Source organism: Ranitomeya variabilis, chromosome 1, assembly GCF_051348905.1.
Source record: "Ranitomeya variabilis isolate aRanVar5 chromosome 1, aRanVar5.hap1, whole genome shotgun sequence".
Taxonomy (NCBI): domain Eukaryota; kingdom Metazoa; phylum Chordata; class Amphibia; order Anura; family Dendrobatidae; genus Ranitomeya; species Ranitomeya variabilis.
Genome location: NC_135232.1, coordinates 125,327,406 through 125,350,621, shown reverse-complemented (window position 1 = coordinate 125,350,621; position 23,216 = coordinate 125,327,406).

Genomic DNA, 23,216 nt, shown 5'->3' with positions numbered 1-23,216 from the left:
TGCATAGTGAGCACTTATAACCCCCAGGTGCTTCACAGAAGTTTATAACGCAGAGCCGTGAAAATAAAAAATAATTTTTCTTTCCTCAAAAATGATTTTTAGCCCAGAATTTTTTTATTTTCCCAAGGGTAATAGGAGAAATTGGACCCCAAATGTTGTTGTCCAGTTTGTCCTGAGTACGATGATACTCCATATGTGGGGGTAAACCACTGTTTGGGCGCACGGCAGGGCTCAGAAGGGAAGGCACGCCATTTGGCTTTTTGAATGGAAAATTAGCTCCAATCATTAGCGGACACCATGTCGTGTTTGGAGAGCCCCTGTGTGCCTAAACATTGGAGCTCCCACACAAGTGACCCCATTTTGGAAACTAGACCTCCCAAGGAACTAATCTAGATGTGTGGTGAGCACTTTGAACCCCCAGGTGCTTCACAGAAGTTTATAACACAGAGCCGTGAAAATAATAAATGTGTTTCCTTTCCTCAAAAATATTTTTTTTAGCCCAGAATTTGTTATTTTTGCAAGAGTAACAGGAGAAATTGGACCCAAAAGTTGTTGTCCAGTTTCTCCTGAGTACGCTGATACCCCATATATGGGGGTAAACCACTGTTTGGGCACATGCCGGGGCTCGGAAGGGAAGTAGTGACGTTTTGGAATGCAGACTTTGATGGAATGGTCTGCGGGCATCATGTTATGTTTGCAGAGCCCCTGATATGCCTAAACAGTAGAAACCCCCCACAAGTGACCCCATTTTGGAAACTAGACCCCCCAAGGAACTTATCTAGATGTGTGGTGACCACGTTCAACCCCCAAGTGCTTCACAGAATTTTACAACGCAGAGCCGTGAAAATAAAAAATCATTTTTCTTTCCTCAAAAAAGATGTTTTAGCAAGCAATTTTTTATTTTCACAAGGGTAACAGGAGAAATTGGACCCCAACATTTGTTGCACAGTTTGTTGTGAGTACGCTGATACCCCATATGTGGGGGTAAACCACTGTTTGGGCACACGTCAGGGCTCGGAAGGGAAGTAGTGACATTTGAAATGCAGACTTTGATGGAATGGTCTGCGGGCGTCACATTGCATTTGTAGAGCCCCTGATGTGCCTAAACAGTAGAAACACCCCACAAGTGACCCCATTTTGGAAACTAGACCCCCCAAGGAACTTATCTAGATGTGTGATGAGCACGTTCAACCCCCAAGTGCTTCACAGAAGTTTACAACGCAGAGCCGTGAAAATAAAAAATCATTTTTCTTTCCTCAAAAAAGATGTTTTAGCAAGCAATTTTTTATTTTCACAAGGGTAACAGGAGAAATTGGGCCCCAATATTTGTTGCCCAGTTTGTTGTGAGTATGCTGATACCCCATATGTGGGGTTAAACCACTGTTTGGGCACACGTCAGGACTCAGAAGGGATGTAGTGACATTTGAAATGCAGACTTTGATGGAATGGTCTGCGGGCGTCACATTGCATTTGCAGAGCCCCTGATGTGCCTAAACAGTAGAAACACCCCACAAGTGACCCCATTTTGGAAACTAGACCCCCCAAGGAACTTATCTAGATGTGTGATGAGCACGTTCAACCCCCAAGTGCTTCACAGAAGTTTACAACGCAGAGCCGTGAAAATAAAAAAATCATTTTTCTTTCCTCAAAAAAGATGTTTTAGCAAGCAATTTTTTATTTTCACAAGGGTAACAGGAGAAATTGGGCCCCAATATTTGTTGCCCAGTTTGTTGTGAGTGTGCTGGTACCCCATATGTGTTGGTAAACCACTGCTTGGGCACACGTCAGGGCTCGGAAGGGAAGTAGTGACATTTGAAATGCAGACTTTGATGGAATGGTCTGCGGGCATCACGTTGCATTTGCAGAGCCCCTGATGTGCCTAAACAGTAGAAACACCCCACAAGTGACCCCATTTTGGAAACTAGACCCCCAAGGAACTTATCTAGATGTGTGGTGAGCACTTTCAACCCCCAAGTGCTTCACAGAAGTTTATAACGCAGAGCCGTGAAAATAAAAAATAATTGTTCTTTCCTCAAAAATTATGTTTTAGCAAGTAATTTTTTATTTTTGCAAGGGTAACAGGAGAAATTGGACCCCAACAGTTGTTGCCCAGTTTGTCCTGAGTACGCTGGTACCCCAAATGTGGGGGTAAACCACTGTTTGGGCGCACGTCGGGGCTTGGAAGGGAGGGAGCACCATTTGACTTTTTGAACGCAAGATTGGCTGGAATCAATGGTGGCGCCATGTTGCGTTTGGAGACCCCTGATGTGCCTAAACAGTGGAAACCCCTCAATTCTAACTTCAACACTAACCCCAACACACCCCTAATCCTAATCCCAACTGTAGCCATAACCCTAATCACAACCCTAACCCCAACACACCCCTAACCACAACCCTAACCGCAACGCACCCGTAAACCCTAATTCCAACCCTAATCCCAACCCTAACCCTAATCCCAACCCTAACCACAACTGTAACCCCAACGCACCCCTAACCCTATCCGTAACCCTAACCACAAGCCTAATCTTAACCCTATTTCCAACCCTAGCCCTAATTCCAACCCTAACTCTAATTCCAACCCTAACCCTAAGGCTATGTGCCTACGTTGCGGATTCGTGTGAGATTTTTCCGCACGATTTTTGAAAAATCTGCAGGTAAAAGGCACTGCGTTTTACCTGCGGATTTACAGCAGATTTCCAGTGTTTTTTTGTGCGGATTTCACCTGCGGATTCCTATTGAGAAACAGGTGTAAAACGCTGCGGAATCCGCACAAAGAATTGACATGCTGCGGAAAATACAACGCAGCGTTTCTGCACGGAATTTTCCGCACCATGGGCACAGCGGATTTGGTTTTCCATAGGTGTACATGGTACTGTAAACCTGATGGAAAACTGCTACGAATTCGCAGCGGCCAATCCGCTGCGGATCCGCGGTCAATCCGCTGCGGATCCGCGGCCAATCCGCTGCGGATCAGCGGCCAATCCGCTGCAGATCCGCGGCCAATCCGCTGCGGATCCGCGGCCAATCCGCTGCGGATCCGCGGCCAATCCGCTGCGGATCCGCAGCCAAATCCGCACTGAGTGCACATGCCATAACCCTAACCCTACCCCTAACCCTAACCCTACCCGTAACCCTAACCCTACCCCTAACCCTAACCCTACCCCTAGTTCTAACCCTAGTTCTAACCCTAACCCTAGTGGAAAAAGAAAAAAAAAATATTTTCTTTATTTTATTATTGTCCCTACCTATGGGGGTGATAAAGGGGGGGTTTATTTATTATTTTTTTTATTTTGATCGCTGTGATAGAACCTACCACAGCGATCAAAATGTACTTTGTAATGAATCTGCCGGCTGGCAGATTCGGCGGGCGCACTGCGCATGCGCCCGCCATTTTGGAAGATGGCGGCGCCCATGGAGGAGGCGGACAGGCACCGGGAGCCTCGGTAAGTATAAGGGGGGGAGATCGGGGCACAGGGGAGGCGTCGGAGCACGGGGGGATGACATAGGAGCACGGGGGGAGCGGACAGGAGGACAGGGGAGCGGAGCACAGGACGGAAGGGACTACGGGACAGATCGGTGGCTTGGGGGGGCGATCGGTGGGGTGGGTCACTTCAGTATTTACAGCCATGACCGATGATATTGCAGCATCGGCCATGGCTGGATTGTAATATTTCACCAGTTTTTTAGGTGAAATATTACAAAATCGCTCTGATTGGCAGTTTCACTTTCAACAGCCAATCAGAGTGATCGTAGCCACGGGGGGGTGAAGCCACCCCCCTGGGCTGTAGTACCACTCCCCCTCTCCCTGCAGATCAGGTGAAATCGGAGTTAACCCTTTCACCCACTCTGCAGCGACGCGATCATTCCATAACGCCACATAGGCGTCATGGGTCGGATTGGCACGGGTTTTCATGACGCCTACGTGGCGTCATGGGTCGGGAAGGGGTTAAAATCCCATCTACTATGCTGTAACATCTGGCTGCTGCGGATTTGACACTGTGGCTGTATGCAGCGTCCAATCCTCAGCAAATTCTGAACGTGGAAACATACCCTTATGGTTCAGAATCAGCACCAGTGTCAACCCTAGAGGACTCTAATTGGCTCAACTGTACACACACTCTCTCCCTCCAATAAGAACTGTCCCTGAGCTGTGCAATCACCTGTCCTTTTTATAACCCCTGATGATCTAATATGGCCAGCCACAGTAACGCCACTGCCATGATGGCTACAGCATTACAGTGACTGGCAGGGAATACCAGCATCCTTTTTGGCTGGGTATCAGGCAACGAACATGCACCAATTAATGCTTGCCGAGTGCCATGCACATCCCAGAACCCAGATACTCTAGCGATATCCAAGTATCATGAATCATGTTCGCTCATCCCTAGTAATATTATTTAATTTACGTAATGTTAAGCACACATGACCTCCAATCCTATACATTTAGCATAGCATTTAGCATGTGTCCTTCATTACCAATTCCCTCAGCTCAGAAAAACTTTCCAAAATGACATGATTATTTGTTATGTTTTGAAGATATGGCTATGATATATATACAGTACAGACCAAAATTTTGGACACAGCTTCTCATTTAAAGATTTTTCTGTATTTTCATGACAATGAAAATTGTAAATTCACACTGAAGGCATCAAAACTATGATTTAACACATGTGGAATTATATACTTAACATAAAAGTGTATATGTCTTATATACTAGGTTCTTCAAAGTAGCCACCTTTTGCTTTGATGACTGCTTTGCAAACTCTTGGCATTCTCTTGATGAGCTTCAAGAGGTAGTCACCAGAAATAGTATTCCAACAATCTTGAAGGAGTTCTCAGAGATGCTTAGCTCTTGCTGTCCCTTTTGCCTTCACTCTGCGGTCCAGCTCACCCCAAACCATCTCAACTGGGTTCAGGTCGGGTGACTGTGGAGGCCAGGTCATCTGGCGTAGCACCCCATCACTCTCCTTGGTCAAATAGCCCTTACACAGCCTGTAGGTGTGTTTGGGGTCATTGTCCTGTTGAAAAATAAATGATGGTCCAACTAAACGCAAACCGGATGGAATAGCATGCCGCTGCAAGATGCTGTGGAAGCCATGCTGGTTCAGTATGCCTTCAATTTTGAATAAATCCCCAACAGTGTCACCAGCAAAGCACCCCCACACCATCACACCTCCTCCTCCATGCTTCACGGTGGGAACAGGCATGTAGAGTCCATCCATTCACCTTTTCTGCGTCGCTCAAAGACACGGTGGTTGGACTCATCAGACCAAAGCACAGATTTCCACTGGTCTAATGGCCATTACTTGTGTTTTTAGCACAAACAAGTCTCTTCTTCTTGTTGCCTGTCCTTAGCAGTGGTTTCCTAGCAGCTATTTTACCATGAAGGCCTGCTGCACAAAGTCTCCTCTTAACATTTGTTGTATAGATGTGTCTGCTGCTAGATCTCTGTGTGGCATTGACCTGGTCTCTAATCTGAGCTGTTTTTAACCTGCAATTTCTGAGGCTGGTGATTCAGATAAACTTATCCTCAGAAGCAGAGGTGACTCTTGGTCTTTCTTTCCTGGGGCGGTCCTCATGTGAGCCAGTTTATTTGTAGCGCTTGATGGTTTTTGCCACTGCACTTGGGGACACTTTCAAAGTTTTCCCAATTTTTTGGACTGACTGACCTTCATTTCTTAAAGTAATGATGGCCACTCGTTTTTCTTTACTTAGCTGCTTTTTTCTTGCCATAATACAAATTCTAACAGTCTATTCAGTAGGACTATCAGCTGTGTATCCACCAGACTTCTGCTCAACACTCAACTGCTCAACTGATGGTCCCAACCCCATGTATAAGGCAAGAAATCCCACTTAATAAACCTGACAGGGCGCCCCTGTGAAGTGAAAACCATTCCCGGTGACTACCTCTTGAAGCTCATCAAGAGAATGCCAAGAGTGTGCAAACCAGTCATCAAAGCAAAAGGTGGCTACTTTGAAGAACCTAGAATATAAGACATTTTCAGTTGTTTCACACTTTTTTTGCTAAGTATATAAGAACCTAGAATATAAGACATTTTCAGTTGTTTCACACTTTTTTTGCTAAGTATATAATTCCACATGTGTTAATTCATAGTTTTGATGCCTTCAGTGTGAATTTACAATTTTTCATTTCATAGTCATGAAAATACAGAAAAATCTTTAAATGAGACGGTGTGTCCAAACTTTTGGTCTGTATTGTATATATTTTTTTTTACATGTGTCAACCAAGTGCTTGTGATATGAAAGTTTCTGCTGAATCATAACTAACATAATGAAGGCCCTGTTCACACGGTGTTTCTGCAGTGTGTCAGAGGATTTCATTACAAAATCGAATACAGACAAGACGCCGATGGGGTCATAGAAAACAATAATACAAACAAAACAAAACAAATGAACTCCAATTGTATTTTTCTCTTAATGTGTCCATTTGTTTTGATAGCCATGGAAATATAATGCAGTACTATAGTCCTACATTTTTAGGGAAATTTAGATAGAACCCTACAGTAGCACTGCAGAAAAGCAGTGTGAACAGGATCTTAGGATATAATGAAAAGCAGATTTGCACATGTTCTGTATAGCTTAAACATATGCTCGTGTGGCCATCTCATCTTCTAGGTCAATCGCTGCCAGCTACATGCTATATCTGACTATTTTTGTAAACCTTCCAAAAGAAAAACCTGCCAAGCGATGGTGCTCTATGTTGTAAAGCACTATTGAATGGACAAGCAGACAGATATATCTGTTGACAAGTTTGTAAAAGGGCAGTACAGTATGGTGGCTAAGTGGTTAGCACTGTTGTTTTTCAGCGCTGGTGTCCTAGGATCAAATCCCACCAAGGACAACATCTGCAAGGAGCTTGTATGTTCCCCTGTGTGTGTGTGGGTTTCCTCCCACACTACAATGACATACTGGTTGTGAAAATAGATTGTGAGAACAATTGGGACAGTGATGCTGATGTCTATAAAGTGCTGTGGGATTATTGGAGCTACATAAGAAAGTAAAATAAACAAATTTATAAAGTATATCAAAGATTCTGTAGGAGCTGTAATTCCACCAGTTTTCGATAGAAGTACCATTCATTTCTAACTAAAACAGTTTGAATAACTAAAAAATAGATTAGTATCTTATGTAAATAACTAGCTCAATGCCTTCTATAAATTATATATTTACTGATATTTTCATTTTTTCTTTTTAAAATAAAAGACAGAATCTAGTTTTTTAAACCTTGAGCACTTGTGGAGCAGGTCATAGCTGGCACAAAATCTTTGCTTCTTTATGACAATTTATAGCATTACAGGCATTTATCATGAGGCATGAGACATTTCTAAAAATTATGTCACAGTCTCACAGGCATAGCTGCAGAATCTGTATCTTTGTCATTATTAGAGATGAGCAAATCTTTGAAAATACTTTTCTAGATTAATTCTCCATAAGGTAAATCACTCTGATTTATTGCCAGTCTTGAACCAGAAATTCTAACATCTTCTGTCATTATTGAAAAATCTCCAGAAATGAATAGGACCGAACTTGGTTTAAACTTTTTATACAGTGCTCTCCTAAGACTTCAAGTCTACAATATACTGTATGTTGTTAAAGAGGTTGTCCACTACTAGGACAACCCCTTCTAGATCTGAATGCTTGCCCCCGTAAAAATAAAAACACTTATATTGATCTCTGGTGCCAGCACCATTCCTGGTTGTTATGACACGTGAGCCTTGTGCCGAATCAGCACTGGCATCACTTCTTCCTGATTACTAATACGTCCAAAGGCCTGGAAAGTAAAGCCAATGCTAATTGAGCTTGGGGCACACCTATCATAATAAGCGCATGTGAGCCCAGAGAATGCCAGTGCCAACATTGCTGGAATGGCGCCAGCACTAGAGGTGAATGTAAGTATTTTTTTATTTTTACAGTGGAAAGCATTCAAATCGAGAAGGGGTTAGTCTTAATAGTGGACAACCCCTCTAACTTCATATTTCAACACTGTACTAATTGTGCACATTTGAAGAATTGTGCCAAACATAGATACTTTATATATGTATCCATATACCACACAGTTACATACTTCTGCCTGATCTTAGAAGTAGTATGGCACCAACAGTACAAAATAGAAAGGAACCAATGAGAACTTTTATTAAGGGGAGGAAAGAGGAAGTACTAGAGAGTGACTAAGATCAGATCAGTAGAGACTGCACAAGATCATAGTGTGGTCAACTTAAGACAGGCAGAAGCTTTGTGAGCCTAAGTGATGTTGTGCACAAAGGGCCGAGAGCAGCCTTTGTGAGAGTGTTACCCCTTTTATAAGGCCAGTAATCTGTTGTTTACCAGCCCTTTTTAGACAGGCCAACAAAATTCTATGAGCACAGAACAAGTTTGGATAGAAAACACTCCAGTCGGTGAGTTAAAATGCCATGGTAGTAGATAAAACAACTAGTTTCAGGTAGTGAAACGCTTAAAAAAAAGTTCAACATTTTTGTCAAATTTTCGATATTTCCATAACAAAATGCAAATCATTTACACTTAAATTTAATACTCATGAAGTATAATATGTGACAAAAAACAGAATCTCAGAATCACTGGGATATATAGAAGTGTTCCAGTTACAGTTCCACATACAGTTGTGCTCAAAGGTTTACATGCCCCAGCAGAATTTTTGCTTTTTGGCCTTTTTTCAGAGAATATGAATGATAACATCAAAACTTTTTCTCCACTCATGGTTAGTGGTTGGGTGAAGCCATTTATTGTCAAACTACTGTGTTTTTTCTTTTTAAACCATAATGACAACCCAAAACATCCAAATGACCCTGATCAAAAGTTTACATACCCTGGTGATTTTGGCCTGATAACTTGCACAGAAGTTGACACAAATGGGTTTGAATGGCTACTAAAGGTAACATCCTCACCTGTGACCTGTTTGCTTGTAATCAGTGTATGTGCATAAAAACTGAGTGAGTTTCTGGAATCCAGACAGACTCTTGCATCTTTCATCCAGCCACTGAGGTTTCTGGATTGTGATTAATGGGGAAAGCAAAAGAATTATCAATGGATCTATGGGAAAAGGGAGTTGCACTGTATAAAACAGAACCACACTATCCTACGCGCTTCAGAATCTCTGAAGAAGGAATCCTCCCTGAAGAAGGAATCAGAGATTCCGAAATGTGTAGGATAGTTTGGTTCTGTGTGCTCCCTGTAGCCGGTCACGTGATCTATCACGTGTTAGTGTGGTCACGCAAGGTCCTGCAGCCACGCTGCGCCTTACCGGCTCTATCCTAGGATTGAGCCCCTACTGCCAGTGCACGGCAGACTTGTTTTTTCCAGGAGGTACGCCTGTCACCGGCCGGGACGGCGTCCTCCGGACAACTGTTTTTCTTCAATATCACTACCCACCACTTTCTGGCATTTGGCACAAACTGAGGGAACGCTATCTGAAGGACCTTCCAGGACACAAGAGGGATTATCTAAACACAGTCTACAGGATCGAGGTAACCATCCACTTGCCCCCATGTTGTGAGGGGTTAACACGGGGTTACATTTATTATTTTTACTGAATTTTTAGCTCAAATATTTATAATACTTTTATATTGTTTATTATTTGGATGAACAGAGTGGTTTTCATCCTTATATTTGCTGCAATCTATTTCAGGTATCAGTGCAGCGCCCTCTGGTTAATCGTTTAATCGTTTGTATTAAATTACAGGACTCTCTGAAAACTAGCAGTGTGGCTGTTTCAAGATGCAGAATAAGGAGGCACTTGAAGAAAAATGGTCTTCATGGTCGAGGTGTCAGAAGAAAGCCATTACTGCGCAAATGCCACAAAGTATCTCGCCTATAATATGCAAAACAGCACAGAGACAAGCCTCAAAACTTCTGGAACAAGGTAATTTGGAGTGATGAGACCAAAATTGAATGTTTTGGCCACAACCATAAACATTACATTTGGATAGAGGTCAACAAGGCCTATGATGAATGGAGCTCCATTCCTACTTCAAAGCACGGAGGTAGATCGCTGATGTTTTTGGGATGTGTGACCTACAAAGGCACAGCAAACTTGGTCAAAGTTGAAGGAAAGATGAATGCTGCACGTTATCAGTAAATGCTAGAGGCATATTTGCACTCATCATCCCGGATGCTGCGCATGGAATGTACTTGGACGTTCCAACATGACAAGTATCGAAAACACAAATCGGCCTGTCATTGGCTACAGCAGAACAAAGTGAAGGTTCTCGAGTGGCCATCTCAGTCTCCTGACCTTAATATCATTGAGCCACTCTGGGGAGATCTCAAGTGCGCAGTTCATGCTAGACAGCCCAGGAATTTACAGGAACTGGAGACTTTTTGCCAAGAACAGTGGGCAACTTTACCATCTGAGAAAATAAAGACCCTCATCCACAACTACCACAAAAGACTTCAAGCTGTCATTGATGTTAGAGGGGGCAATACACAGTATTAAGAAATGGGGTATGTAAACTTTTGATCAGGGTCATTTGGAGGTTTTTGTGTTGTCATTATGATTTAAAAAGAGAAAACACAGTAGTTTGACAATAAATGACTTCACCCAACAACTAATCATGAGTGAAGAAAGAGTTTTGGTGTTATCATTCGTATTCTCTGAAAAATGGCCAAGAAAGCAAAGATTCTTCCTGTGTATGTAAACTTTTTAGCACAACTGTATAGTGAGACTGGGCAGAATTGAAAAATTTGATCTGGTCATCTGAAAACTGGCTGTGATATGAAGGGGTTAATACTATCCTTGCTTGATGTCACTATGTGAAAACAAAATAAAAAAGCAGCTATTAAGGTGCTGTTGCTGCTGTACAGCATAAATTTATTAATTCACAGTCACATACTGAGTGGTGATGATAAGATGCTACAACAGTTCACTGTATATTATTTGAATTTTAGATTTCTATTCAGAGACTGAGACTACAGTATCACTCACATTTTCAATCTGGTGCATCAGCACTGAAGTAGTACACCACAATCGCATTAGGCCTTTATCCATCCCTATGCTGTATGCTCTGAGCGCTCCTATCCCTACACAGTAAGGACATAAAATGTCATCCTTTGGCTGGCCCCAATGTTATATACTTCTGTGATAGTCCCTCTTAAAGGCTGTGCTATACTATGTGATGTAACCACCGATCGACCAAACCGCTGCATGACCAGCTCTATCCTCACCTACTGTATTCTCACCCATCCCTTGTAGATTGTGAGCCTTCGCGGGCAGGGTCCTCTCTCCTCCTGTACCAGTTATGACTTGTATTGTTTAAGATTATTGTACTTGTTTTTATTATGTATACCCCTCCTCACATGTAAAGCGCCATGGAATAAATGGCGCTATAACAATAAATAATAATAATAATGTGATTGGATTCCTGCAGGACATTGTGGGAAAACCTGCCATGTCAGATGCCATTATAACGCACACTGTGTATGCACCATGTGTTAAATTGAGCTGTGCTATTTTTTTTTACTTGTGAACCACAAATTTGTTTGAATTCTCGTGAAACCACAGATTTCAGGAAATTTGAATCAAACTCGATCCTTTGCTGATTGGTCCGCTCATCTCTATTCATAGTTCAATTATTTTGATATAATAGACACTGTAAACAGCTGGCAATCTGTGGAGGTCCTGTTCTGGAGACTCCCCATCAATTGCACAAAATTCCGTTCTGAAGAGGGTGACAATTGTATGCTTTCTGCAGACAGAATGGTGAACGGGCTCAATAGCAAAACTATGGTTTCATACACTCTTTCTCTCAGAGAAGTGTATAAACAAATAGACTTAATATTGAGACCTTACACCACTGTGTGCATGCTGCATATGAGTTTTGCACATCAGCATTGTTTTGTGCAATGGATGGGTCTTAAAACCTGGACATCACAAATCTGCCACTATTTGCAGTATATATTGAATATAAATAATGTAATATATGCTGTTTTTCTATCACTGGATTAACAGTAGGCTAATAAGTGAAAGAATGAAAAATGGAAAGTGACAGGAATGTGCAGAGAAAACAAGGGCCCGCATATGGCTCATGAATTAAACTCACTTTATATGTAATTCTGCATCAAATATCATTTTGTTTTTGGGATTTTTAATGTAGTTTTATGTCTTCTAACTGATTTTATCAAGTGAGCCATTTATATTAACTTGATTTAGAAGCACTCTTACAATAAACACAATATATAAACAGCTAAAGCATATCCATTACTATTCTGATGTAATAGGTAAATTACCAATAATAGATTGTACTCATTGACATATTTTATGCCTTTGTTCGGTAGTAGAATAACAGAGTATGGAGAAAATCTATCTTAGTAGAATAAATAATCCTAGACATCTGTTGTATGTAAATGGCGGTTGTGTTGATATCTCTCGAGCACTCATAAAATCTGACAATATGTTTTGTTTGCTGCGAAAAATGTAAAATAGGCTTTAGAATTTCTATAGTGCATTACTGGTGCCATAAAAATCTAACAATGAAGCATCTTCCTTATGGTTTGCAGCTTATCAAAGACTGATATCCGACTTAAAAATTTGAATTGGTTCTTACATCTCCCAATATTAAGTGTAGATCATGAAACATTTAGTTTTATTTTACTTAAGTAACACAATGGTGCCTGAAAGTTTGTGAACCCTTCAGAATTTTCAATATCTTTGCATGAAGGTAAAATAAAACTACATCAAATTTTCACTCAAGTCCTAAATATAAAGTTAACCAAAATGAATTAAAAATATCAGACTTTGTCATTTTTAAAAAAGGAAAATTTTCCAATATCACATCTGTAAGTACCAAAAGTTTGTGAACCTTCGCTTTCCTTATCAGGCGTGACTAACTTGTGCAGCAATAATTGCATTTAAAGAGGACATATCGCCTCCATACATTATGGTATATTACAGTAAGGAGACTGTAGATATAAATAAACATGAAATAAATTACTTTTCGAAGAATGACTAAAATTACTCAAATCATGAAATGAGAGAATCACAGTTTATGGGGCTGCCATCTTTGGATTGGCAGCTTAGCGTGCTGTGTTGAGTCACACCCCCAGAAACTGGTTGCTAGTCACCACTTCTGGTGTCACAGATGTGTCAGAGGTTGCTCACAGTCACACTGCATCTAGCTGCAGAAGGTCTCAGCGGTTGGCTTTGCTGCTGACTCCTTCCTAGTCTTTCTGAGTTTAGGATCCAGTGGTGTTTGGAGGACATCTGTGTTTCTCTCTTAATCTACTCAAGTTACGTGTTCCTCTTGTTTGTGCATTCCATCTGTCTTTAGTGGTAATGGGGATTGACTAGTGCTACTAGTGCTTATCGCCAGGGTCAGCCAGGGGTTAAGTATCTTGTTGCGCGACAGGTGTTGAACCTATATAGGGACGGTTAGTGCATACAGGGTGCCTAGGGGTCTCCACTTCCCCCTTACTTATTGTTGGGTTCCTTTACCTCTTCATGTTGCACTTAGTCTTTCCTACACTGTGAGTGACATTATCACCAGCTGTGCATATTCAAAGGAAAAAAAACTGACACTTTTTTGTGTGTGTTTTTTCGGATTTTTTTTTTCTTTTTCTCCCTTTTTATGGATCCGGGTGCAGGACTAACAGAGCAATGGGGCTATCTGTCTCTGGAGGTGAATGACCTCCGCTATGAGGTTCAAGTAGGTCGGTCCAGCCTGAACACAAGGTTTCCCTTCCAGACAGATTTTCCAGAGGAAGGGACAAGTTTTTTGTGTTTAATGAAGCTTGCAAACTTTCTTTTAAGCTCCATCCTTACTCCTCCAGAAATGAAGAGCAATGAGTGGGCATTGTGATCTCTCTGCTATAGGGAGATCCACAGTCCTGGACCTTCTCTTTGCTGCAGGATTTGGTTTGTCTCCAGTCTGTGGAGGGATTTATTTTTTGGGGCTCTTGCCCTTATCTATGATGACCCTGACCGAGTTGCCATTACTGAGTCCAGGTTGCGTCGCCTTCGGCAGGGGGATTGGTCAGTGGAGGCGTTTAACTCCTAATTCCACAGGTGGGCAACTGATGCTAAGTGGAATGACTCAGCTCTAAGAAACCAATTTCTTCAGGGTCTCACTGAAATTTTGAAGGATGTTTTGGCAGTGTACGAAACCCCAGAGTCTTTAGTAGCTGCTATGTCTTTGGCTATTCATGTGGATAGATGTCTTTGGGATTGGTGGGTAAGACCACCTTCTCCCCAGCCTCTTTCTCAGGGTATTGCCCATTTTCAGGGGAGCAGTCTAGTGGTAAACTAGTACTGAGAAGGGCTGAGGAACCCATGCAGTTAGGGGGTGCCTCTGCATTGGACATTTCACAGGAGGTTAGCAAGAAAAAGGTAGGAGTTTGTGGAAAAAAGGGACATTTTATTGGGGCCTGTCTTTTCATGCCTAAACAAAGGAGGACTCGTTTAACCCTTGGTAATCTGGAGTTAAATGAGCAAAGGGTGCGTTTTTCATCAACCTGCAGTTCCCGGTTTGTCCTGTCAGCAGAGGTGGTGCTGGAGTGCAAAATAAAGGCGAATCCTGTGTTTGTTGATGCTGAGTTTGCCAAAACTCATGGGCTGGTTTTCTGTGCATTATCTAAGCCCATTTTCATCTTCTCCATTGACTCAGTGCCACTTGCATAGAAGCTTTCAATCACATTGTACATAATGTAAGACTGATGGTGGAGTCGGTTCATTGTGAAATAATTCCTTGCTATGTTCTGGACGGTCTTCCCACTCCAATTGTATTGGGCCTTCCCTGGTTGGTGAAATATAATCCATTGGTGTATTGACAAGCCAGGGAGGTCACTGTGTGGGGGGATTACTGCCAGGAGAACTGTTTAAGTTTTTCTCCAAGTTGGATTTAAGGGTGGCCTACAACCTGGTTAGAATCAGAGAAGGGGATGAATGGAAAATGACATTCAATACCCCTGAGGGTCATTTTGAGAGTCTGGTCATGCCTGTCAGTCTGACCAATGCACCTGCGATATTCCAACATTTCATTAATGGTATTTGCCATCATTTGGTGGGTAGGTTTGTGGTTGTCTATCTAGATGAGTTTTTGGTTTACTAACCTGATTTGGAGACACATAGGGGGCATGTTAGACAGGTGCTGCAAATATTAAGAGATAACAAATTGTATGCCAAACTTGAAAAATATGTTTTCACCATCCAAGAGGTGCAGTTTTTGGGGTACCATCATCATCTTCAGGTTTTTGGGTGGATCCGGAGAAGATCCATGCTGTCTTTATTTGGGACCGTCCCGAGAAACCTGGAAGCCCTACAACATTTTCTGGGTTTTACTAAATTCTATCAGAAATTCATTCAGAATTATTCAGTAATTGTGAAACCACTTACTGACAAGACAAAGAAGGGGTCTGACTTTTCCAAATGGTCGAACGCTGCCCTGCAGGTTTTTTCCTCCCTAAGAGTTGTTTAGCCACAGCTCCTATACTTAGTCAACCCAAGGTTTCCCAACCCTTTGTTGTAGAGGTTGATGCATCTGAGGTGGGGGTTGGGGCTCTGTTGTCGCAGTGTCTGTCCTCCCGGTCAATGGAGCCCATGCGCCTTCTTTATGAAAAATGTTTCTTTGGCTGAGAGAAATTATGACATGAGTAATGGGGAGCTTTTGTCAATCAAGCTGGCATTTTAAGAATGGCGACATTGGTTGGAGGGGGCTGTTCATCCAATTACTGTTATTACTGACCATAAGAACTTGACATATCTTCAATCTGCTAAAGTCTCAACCCAAAAATGTCAAGGCTGATGCTTTGTCCCAGAGCTTCACTGGTGGAGGTGACCATGAGAACCCTGCCTCGATTTTGTATAATGCGATAGTCATTTAGAGTTGTACCCTGAAGTGGAGGGTGAGGTGTGGGAGACCTAAGGGGATGTCCCTGACTCATGCCCTCCAGGAAGATTATTTGTACCACCAAATCTGCACTGCAAAGTAATAAGGGAGCATCACAACTCTGTGCTTGCTGGTCATCCAGGTGGTAAGGCAACCGCAGACCTCCTTTCTCCTTGTTTTTGGTGGCCAGGGTTGCATCGGCATGTAGTTAAACAAGTATCTGTTTGGTGGGGCGTGGCCTAGCACAGGATGTGAGAAGACGTGCGGCTGAGCTCTCCTGCCACAATCTCCCTAAATATTGGTACCTGAGGCACCGCCGAACACTGAAACCACTCTAAGGAATGTGCAGGGACCCGGGGAACAGCAGTGAGCGGTCAGGTGGAGAGGAGTCCCGCATGAGGATGACACGCAGGAGACAGAAGGAGCCGGCAGCGTCTGGAAGCTCTCAGGCCCAAGATGGCGCCGAGACTGCAGAGGAGGCGGCAAGGGCGAGCGCGGCATATCTAAGGAAGATGGAGGTGATCGCTCGGCTGGAATGCTTTGCAAGGTCAGAGGTGGCTGCTAATGAGCAGTCAGCGGCTGAAGGTGAGAGACCTGAAACAACATATGTCCCTGGGGAACAACAAGAAGGAGGGGGCCAGTCGCAGAGCAGTGGGGAGGAACAGCGATCCCCTGATGTGGATGCACGTGCTGACCAGCTTGAACGGCCAGACACACTAGACATAGCAGAGCCGACGCTCAAAGATATATTCTCTGTGGTGATGTATAACAAGTCTGCCCTTGCAGCTCTGAACAGTTGTGTGGATGAATTAAAGGGAGAGATGGGTGCGATTAATGCTGCAGTGCGCAAAGTTGAACAGAGAGTGGAGGTGGTGGAAGAACGTGTAGGGAGCGCTGAAGACCAGGTTAATGAACTGTTGAAAAGGGAAAAAAAGTATGTGCAGCATATAGCTGAACTGGAATTTAAAACTGATGATCTTGAGAACCGCTCCCGCAAGAGTAACCTGAGGATTGTGGGGGTGCCAGAAAAAGCAGAAGGAAATAACCCCACTGAGTACATTGAGACATGGCTGAAAAACACTGTAGGAGGGGATGGTCTCACTAAAATGTTTTCTGTTGAAAGGGCACATTGTGTGCCCACTAGACCTCTGCCCCCAGGATCAGCCCCAAGAGTCATCTTGGCTAAAGTTCTGAATTATCAGGACCGGGATACCCTGCTGAGGAAAGCCAGGAAATGCACGGATCTAACCATAGACGGCAATCGCATCTCCATCTACCCAGATTATTCTGCAGCCATCCAAAAGCTCCAAATGACGTTTGGAGAAGTCAAACGGCGACTACGAGACTTGGATTTGCGCTATTCAATGATTTACCCAGCTAAGCTGAGAGTCGCTGCCTTGGATCAGGTGCACTTTTTTCAGAATCCAGAGGAAGCGACACACTGGCTGGATTCTAACACCAAAAATATTAGAGCGGACTGGTCTCGTTGAAGCAGAGTGATGTTGAAACAGTGATTACCTGTTATTCAGTTTGAATTTGATAAGATAATGGTCATCTCTGATATGACATAATGCTATGCTAGTATATGTGGGTTGTGTTCGGCGGCGCAACGGACATTGCAGTTTGATAAATGTGGACGGGAGTGTAGTTGGAGCATCAAGCTTGTACTGTTAGGCTGTAAAAACACCCTCCTAGATCTCAAATAGAGAGGGAGAGTGAATTCTTATCAGCTTAAAAGTTGTGGGAGACAAACAGTTTTTCGGGAGGGGGATGGAAGGGAAAGATGGGAGTTATTTCAGTTGGAAGGTTGGGATGGGGGAGTAGAGGCAGGAAGATGGGGAGGTGGGGGGGAGGGCAAGAGGGGGGACCGAGACCTCCTTTCTTAATGAGTCAAACGTTTGGTACTGTGATATATCATGGGGTGTAGATTTAAAATTCTAAGCTGGAACGTTAGGGGTCTCGCCAATGTCTCAAAGCGGGCCGCAATTCTACAATATCTGCTGAATCTGAGGCCCTCAGTGATTTGCCTTCAAGAAACACACCTGGTAGAAGACAAAGTAGCTGTGTTACAAAAAAGATGGGTGAGGAAGGCTTATCACTCGACATACTCAGCCTATGCTAGGGAAGTGTCGGTATTAATCTACACTTCTACTCCATATGAAGAAGTGGAGGTTATAATAGACAAAGACGGGCAATACATGTTTATTGTATGTAAGATAATGCATAGATTATTATGTATAGTGTCTTTATATATCCCTCCACCGTTTTCGGGAAAAAAGATACAGGAAATTCTGGACATATCGGGGAAATGGACTGGAGTCCCATTGCTTGTAATAGGAGATGTGAATAATATTGCAAATGATCATTGGGATAGGGGCAAACATACAGGGAACAGAGAGGAAGGGAATGTAACACCTTTTGGAAACTACATGAGGGAAATTGGATGGATAGACTTTTGGAGAGTTTGAAATATGGAGAACTACACTTACTCGTGCTACTCGACGTATGGTTCCTTGTCTCGCATTGATGTGGCTTTGGGAAATGAAGGGATGGATAACTTGGTGCAGGAAGTGGAATATATGCCCAGAGTTCTATCGGATCATTGTCCTCTGATGGTATCTCTACAATTGGGAGAACAGGGGAGGTTGGCAGGTATGGGATGGAAAATTCACCCCTTTTGGTTACGGTTGCTGGATATGGGAAAGATAGGAGAGGAACTGGGTGAATTCTTTAGGATAAATGAAGGTAGTGCAGAGTGTCATGTAGTTTGGGATACTATGAAGGCTTTTTTGAGAGGGATCTTGTTCAGAGAAGTATCCCAATATAAGACTAGGTCTCAAAAACTAGATAAAGCAGTGATGGAGGAATTAAGGGCAGCGGAGGAGGCATTGGGTGCGCAGTGTTCCAAAGCTACGCAGACCCGCATGAGAGTGGCCCAGTCGGAGGTTAATAAACTTCACATCCGTAAGGCAGAGAGATTGTGGGCATTTCAGAACGAGGCATTCTATGCGGAGGGTGAAATAGTGGGGCACCTCCTCTCAGTGGTAGCTTCGGCACAACGGGAATCCTCGCATGTATACGCAATTAAACCAAAGGAAGGTAATGTGGTTACACAAGGGGATCAAATTTTGTATGTATTTAAACAATTTTACAGTGAGTTATACTCCTCTAAGATACATAAAGGTCAAGAGGAGATGAACAGGTATGAATACAGTGCTGGAAAATGCATAATGCCCCCTGTCTATACAGATAATGGCTCAATATAGCATGCATAAACATATAAAGAACTGAACAGAGATATACATTGACTAATAGTCATACACAAGCGAATGGTCAGGTCAAAAGATAACTGTAGTTCATAAAGTGGAATAACACGCGATCAAAAAAACAGATATAAATAACCATTAGTGATGAGCGAACACTAAAATGTTCGGGTGCTCGTTGTTCGAGTCGAACATCTCCCAATGTTCGAGTGTTCGTTTCGAATAACGAACCCCATTGTAGTCAATGGGAGACTCGAACATTTTTCAGCGGGACCAAAGCTCTGCACAGGGAAGGTCGCCTAAAAACCTGGGAAGCTCAGAAAATGATGGAAACAACACTGGAATGGACAGGAAACAGCAGGGGCAGCATGCATAGTTGCCTCTGAGGCTGCCCAAATGCACCATTACGCCAAATTATGGCCAACAGCTTTGTGGTGACAGAGTGACCCACTTTGATGAGGTAGCAGGTGAAACACACCGAAATTGAGCCTGACACAGCATGGCAGCTATGGGCACGGCATGCGGAGGCAGCATCAGGCCGGAGAGCGGCACAGTGACGGACCCTTGAGGAGGCGGCAGCAGCATCATTCCTTACACATTGAGGCCACAGAGTGGCACAATTACATAGTTTGGAGGTAGCGAAGACCCAGCATGTGGAGGCGTCAGCACGGAGAGTGGCACGGTGACGGACCCTTGAGGAGGCGGCAGCAGCATCATTCCTTAATCCTTACACATTGAGGCCACAGAGTGGCACAATTACATAGTTTGGAGGTAGCGAAGACCCAGCATGTGGAGGCGTCAGCACGGAGAGTGGCACGGTGACGGACCCTTGAGGAGGCGGCAGCAGCATCATTCCTTTCACATTGAGGCCACAGAGTGGCACATTTACATAGTTTGGAGGTAGCGAAGACCCAGCATGTGGAGGCGTCAGCACGGAGAGTGGCACGGTGACGGACCCTTGAGGAGGCGGCAGCAGCATCATTCCTTACACATTGAGGCCACAGAGTGGCACAATTACATAGTTTGGAGGTAGCGAAGACCCAGCATGTGGAGGCGTCAGCAGCGTCAGCACGGAGAGTGGCACGGTGACATGACAGACTTCAGTTTGAGCTGCTTTAACACGGTGGCGAGTGGAAATCTGTAGAAATCCATGCTTTATTCATCTTGATAAGCATCAGCCTGTCAGCGCTGTCAGTTGACAGGCGTGTACGCTTATCGGTGATGATGCCACCAGCTGCACTGAAGACCCGCTCTGACAACACGCTAGCGGCAGGGCAAGCCAGCACCTCCAAGGCGTACAGTGCCAGTTCTGGCCACGTGTCCAGCTTTGAAACCCAGTAGTTGTATGGAGCAGAGTGATCATGCAGGACGTTGGTATGGTCACCTAGGTAGTCCTTCACCATCTTTCTGTAAATCTCGCCTCTACTCTGTCTAGACTGTGGATTGGTGGCATACTCTTGCATGGGTGACATAAAACTGGCAAAGGCCTTGGAGATTGATCCTCTGCCAGCGCTTGACAAGCTGCCTGCTCCCCTCCTCTCCCTCGCTTGTTGGCCCTCAGAACCACGTCCTCTGCCGCTAGCGGTGTCAGATGGGAAGGCTATTTTCAGCTTGTGCACCAGGGCCAGTTGGTATTGATGCAGTCTCATACTCCTTTCCTCTATAGGAATTAGAGTGGAAAAGTTGTGCTTGTACCGGGGGTCCAAGAGGGTGAACACCCAGTAATCGCTGGTGGAAAATATTTTTCTCACGCGAGGGTCACGGGAAAGGCAGCCTAACATGAAGTCAGCCATGTGCGCCAGAGTCCCAACACGTAAGAATTCCCCCTCCGCAACAGGCCGACTCTCCATTTCCTCCTCCTCCTCCTCCTCCAACTCCTCCTCCTCAGCCCAAACACGCTGAACTGAGAAGAGGGAATGGGTACCGTCTTCAGTCTCGCCCACAGTCTCCTCCTCTTCATCCTCATCTTCCTCCTCCCCCTCCTCAGTTACACTCTGAGAAACAGACTGGCTGGTGTTCTGGCTCTCAGTCAACTCTTCTTCCCCCATCTCCTGTGACAATCGATGCGCCTCAGACTTCATGCTGAGCAATGATTTTTTCAGCAGACAAAGCAGCGGGATGGTGACGCTGATTATGGCGTCATCCCCGCTGACCATCAGTGTTGACTCGTCAAAGTGGCTTAACACCTTACATATATCAGACATCCACGTCCACTCCTCATTGTAGATTTGAGGAAGCTGACTAACTTGACTACCGGTTCTGGTGGAAGTGGTCATCTGACAGTCTACAATGGCTCTGCGCTGCTGGTAAACCCTGTTTAACATGTGTAGGGTGGAATTCCATCTCGTTGGCACGTCGCACAACAGTCGGTGAGCTGGCAGTTGTAAGCGCCGTTGCACTGCCCTCAGGGTGGCAGCATCAGTGGTGGATTTGCGGAAATGGGCACAGATGCGTCTCACCTTGGTGAGCAAATCTGACAGATTGGGGTAGGTCTTGAGGAACCGCTGAACCACCAGATTGAACACGTGGGCAAGGCATGGAACGTGTGTGAGTCTGCCCAGTTGCAGAGCCGCCACCAGATTACGCCCGTTGTCACACACGACCATGCCTGCTTTCAGGTTCAGCGGCGCCAGCCAAAGATCCATCTGAGCTGTCATGCCCTGTAACAGCTCCTGGGCAGTGTGCCTCTTGTCACCTAAGCTCAGCAGTTTTAGCACCGCCTGCTGGCGCTTGCCCACTGCGGTCCTGCTGCGACTGCAGCTGCCGACTGAAGGTGGCGTGTCCACGGATGGAAATTTACAAGTGGTGTTTGTGGAGGAGGAGGAGGAGGAGGAGGAGGAGGAGGGGGGAGAAGTATAGTAATCCTGGGAAACAGTCACCGAGGTAGGCCCCGCAATCCTGGGTGTGGGCAACACATGAGCTGACCCCGGTTCAGACTCTGTCCCAGCCTCAACCAAATTAATCCAATGTGCCGTCAGGGAGATATAGTGTCCCTGCCCCCCAGCACTGGTCCACGTGTCCGTGGTTAAGTGGACCTTTTCTGTAACCGCGTTGGTCAGGGCACGGTTGATGTTCTGAGACACGTGCTGGTGTAGTGCTGGGACGGCACATCGAGAAAAATAGTGGCGGCTTGGGACGGAGTAGCGAGGGGCAGCCACCGCCATCAGGTTGCGGAATGCCTCCGTCTCCACCAGCCTGTAGGGCAGCATCTCCAAACTCAGGAGTTTGGAGACGTGGACATTTAAGGCCTGTGCATGTGGGTGGGTGGAGGCATATTTGCGCTTGCGCTCAAATGTTTCATGCAAAGACAGCTGAACACTGCGCTGGGACACATTGGTGGATTGTGGGGGGGATGGTGAAGGTGCAGGGGTGGTTGCATGGCGGGAGTCGCTGGTGCCGGGCTCCTGGGCTGGGGAGTTACTGGCAGAGCCAGCATGTGACACAGGGGAAGGAGCAGCGGTGCGACCAGAAGGAGGTGAACGGCCTTGATTCCAATGAGTTGGGTGTTTAGCACTCATATGCCTGCGCATGCTGGTAGTGCTTAGGTTGCTAGTGGTGGCTCCCCTACTGAGCTTGGTGTGGCACAGGTTGCACAACACAGTCCGTCGGTCCTCCTCACTTTCTTTAAAGAAGCTCCAGACTTTAGAACACCGAGGCCTCGACCAAACTGGTTCACTTGTTGAACCTCTGTCTGATGAAATTACTCTGGCCCTGCCTCTCCCTCTGGTCGCACGTCTACCTCTTGCAACGTTTTCTGATGTTACACTTGCCTCCCCCTCCGAAGCACTCTCTTGACTAGGCCTAACAACCCAGCTGGGGTCAGTCACCTCATCATCCACCGGCTCCTCCTCCTCCCATTCATCAGCCTGCTCCCCCCTGGGAATTACTGCACTGACAAGCACCTCACTGTCTGACACCCATGTCTCATCCTCAGACACCTCTCCACAGACTATTTGTAAATCCCCACTTTCATCACCCACAGACTGGGAAAGCTCTCTATTTTGGGCATCGGGACAGACCCACTGGTCAGGTTGCTGCTCAGCAGTGCTTTGTGAATCTAGGAAGGGTTGGGAAAACAGTTCCTGGGAGTATGCAGGAT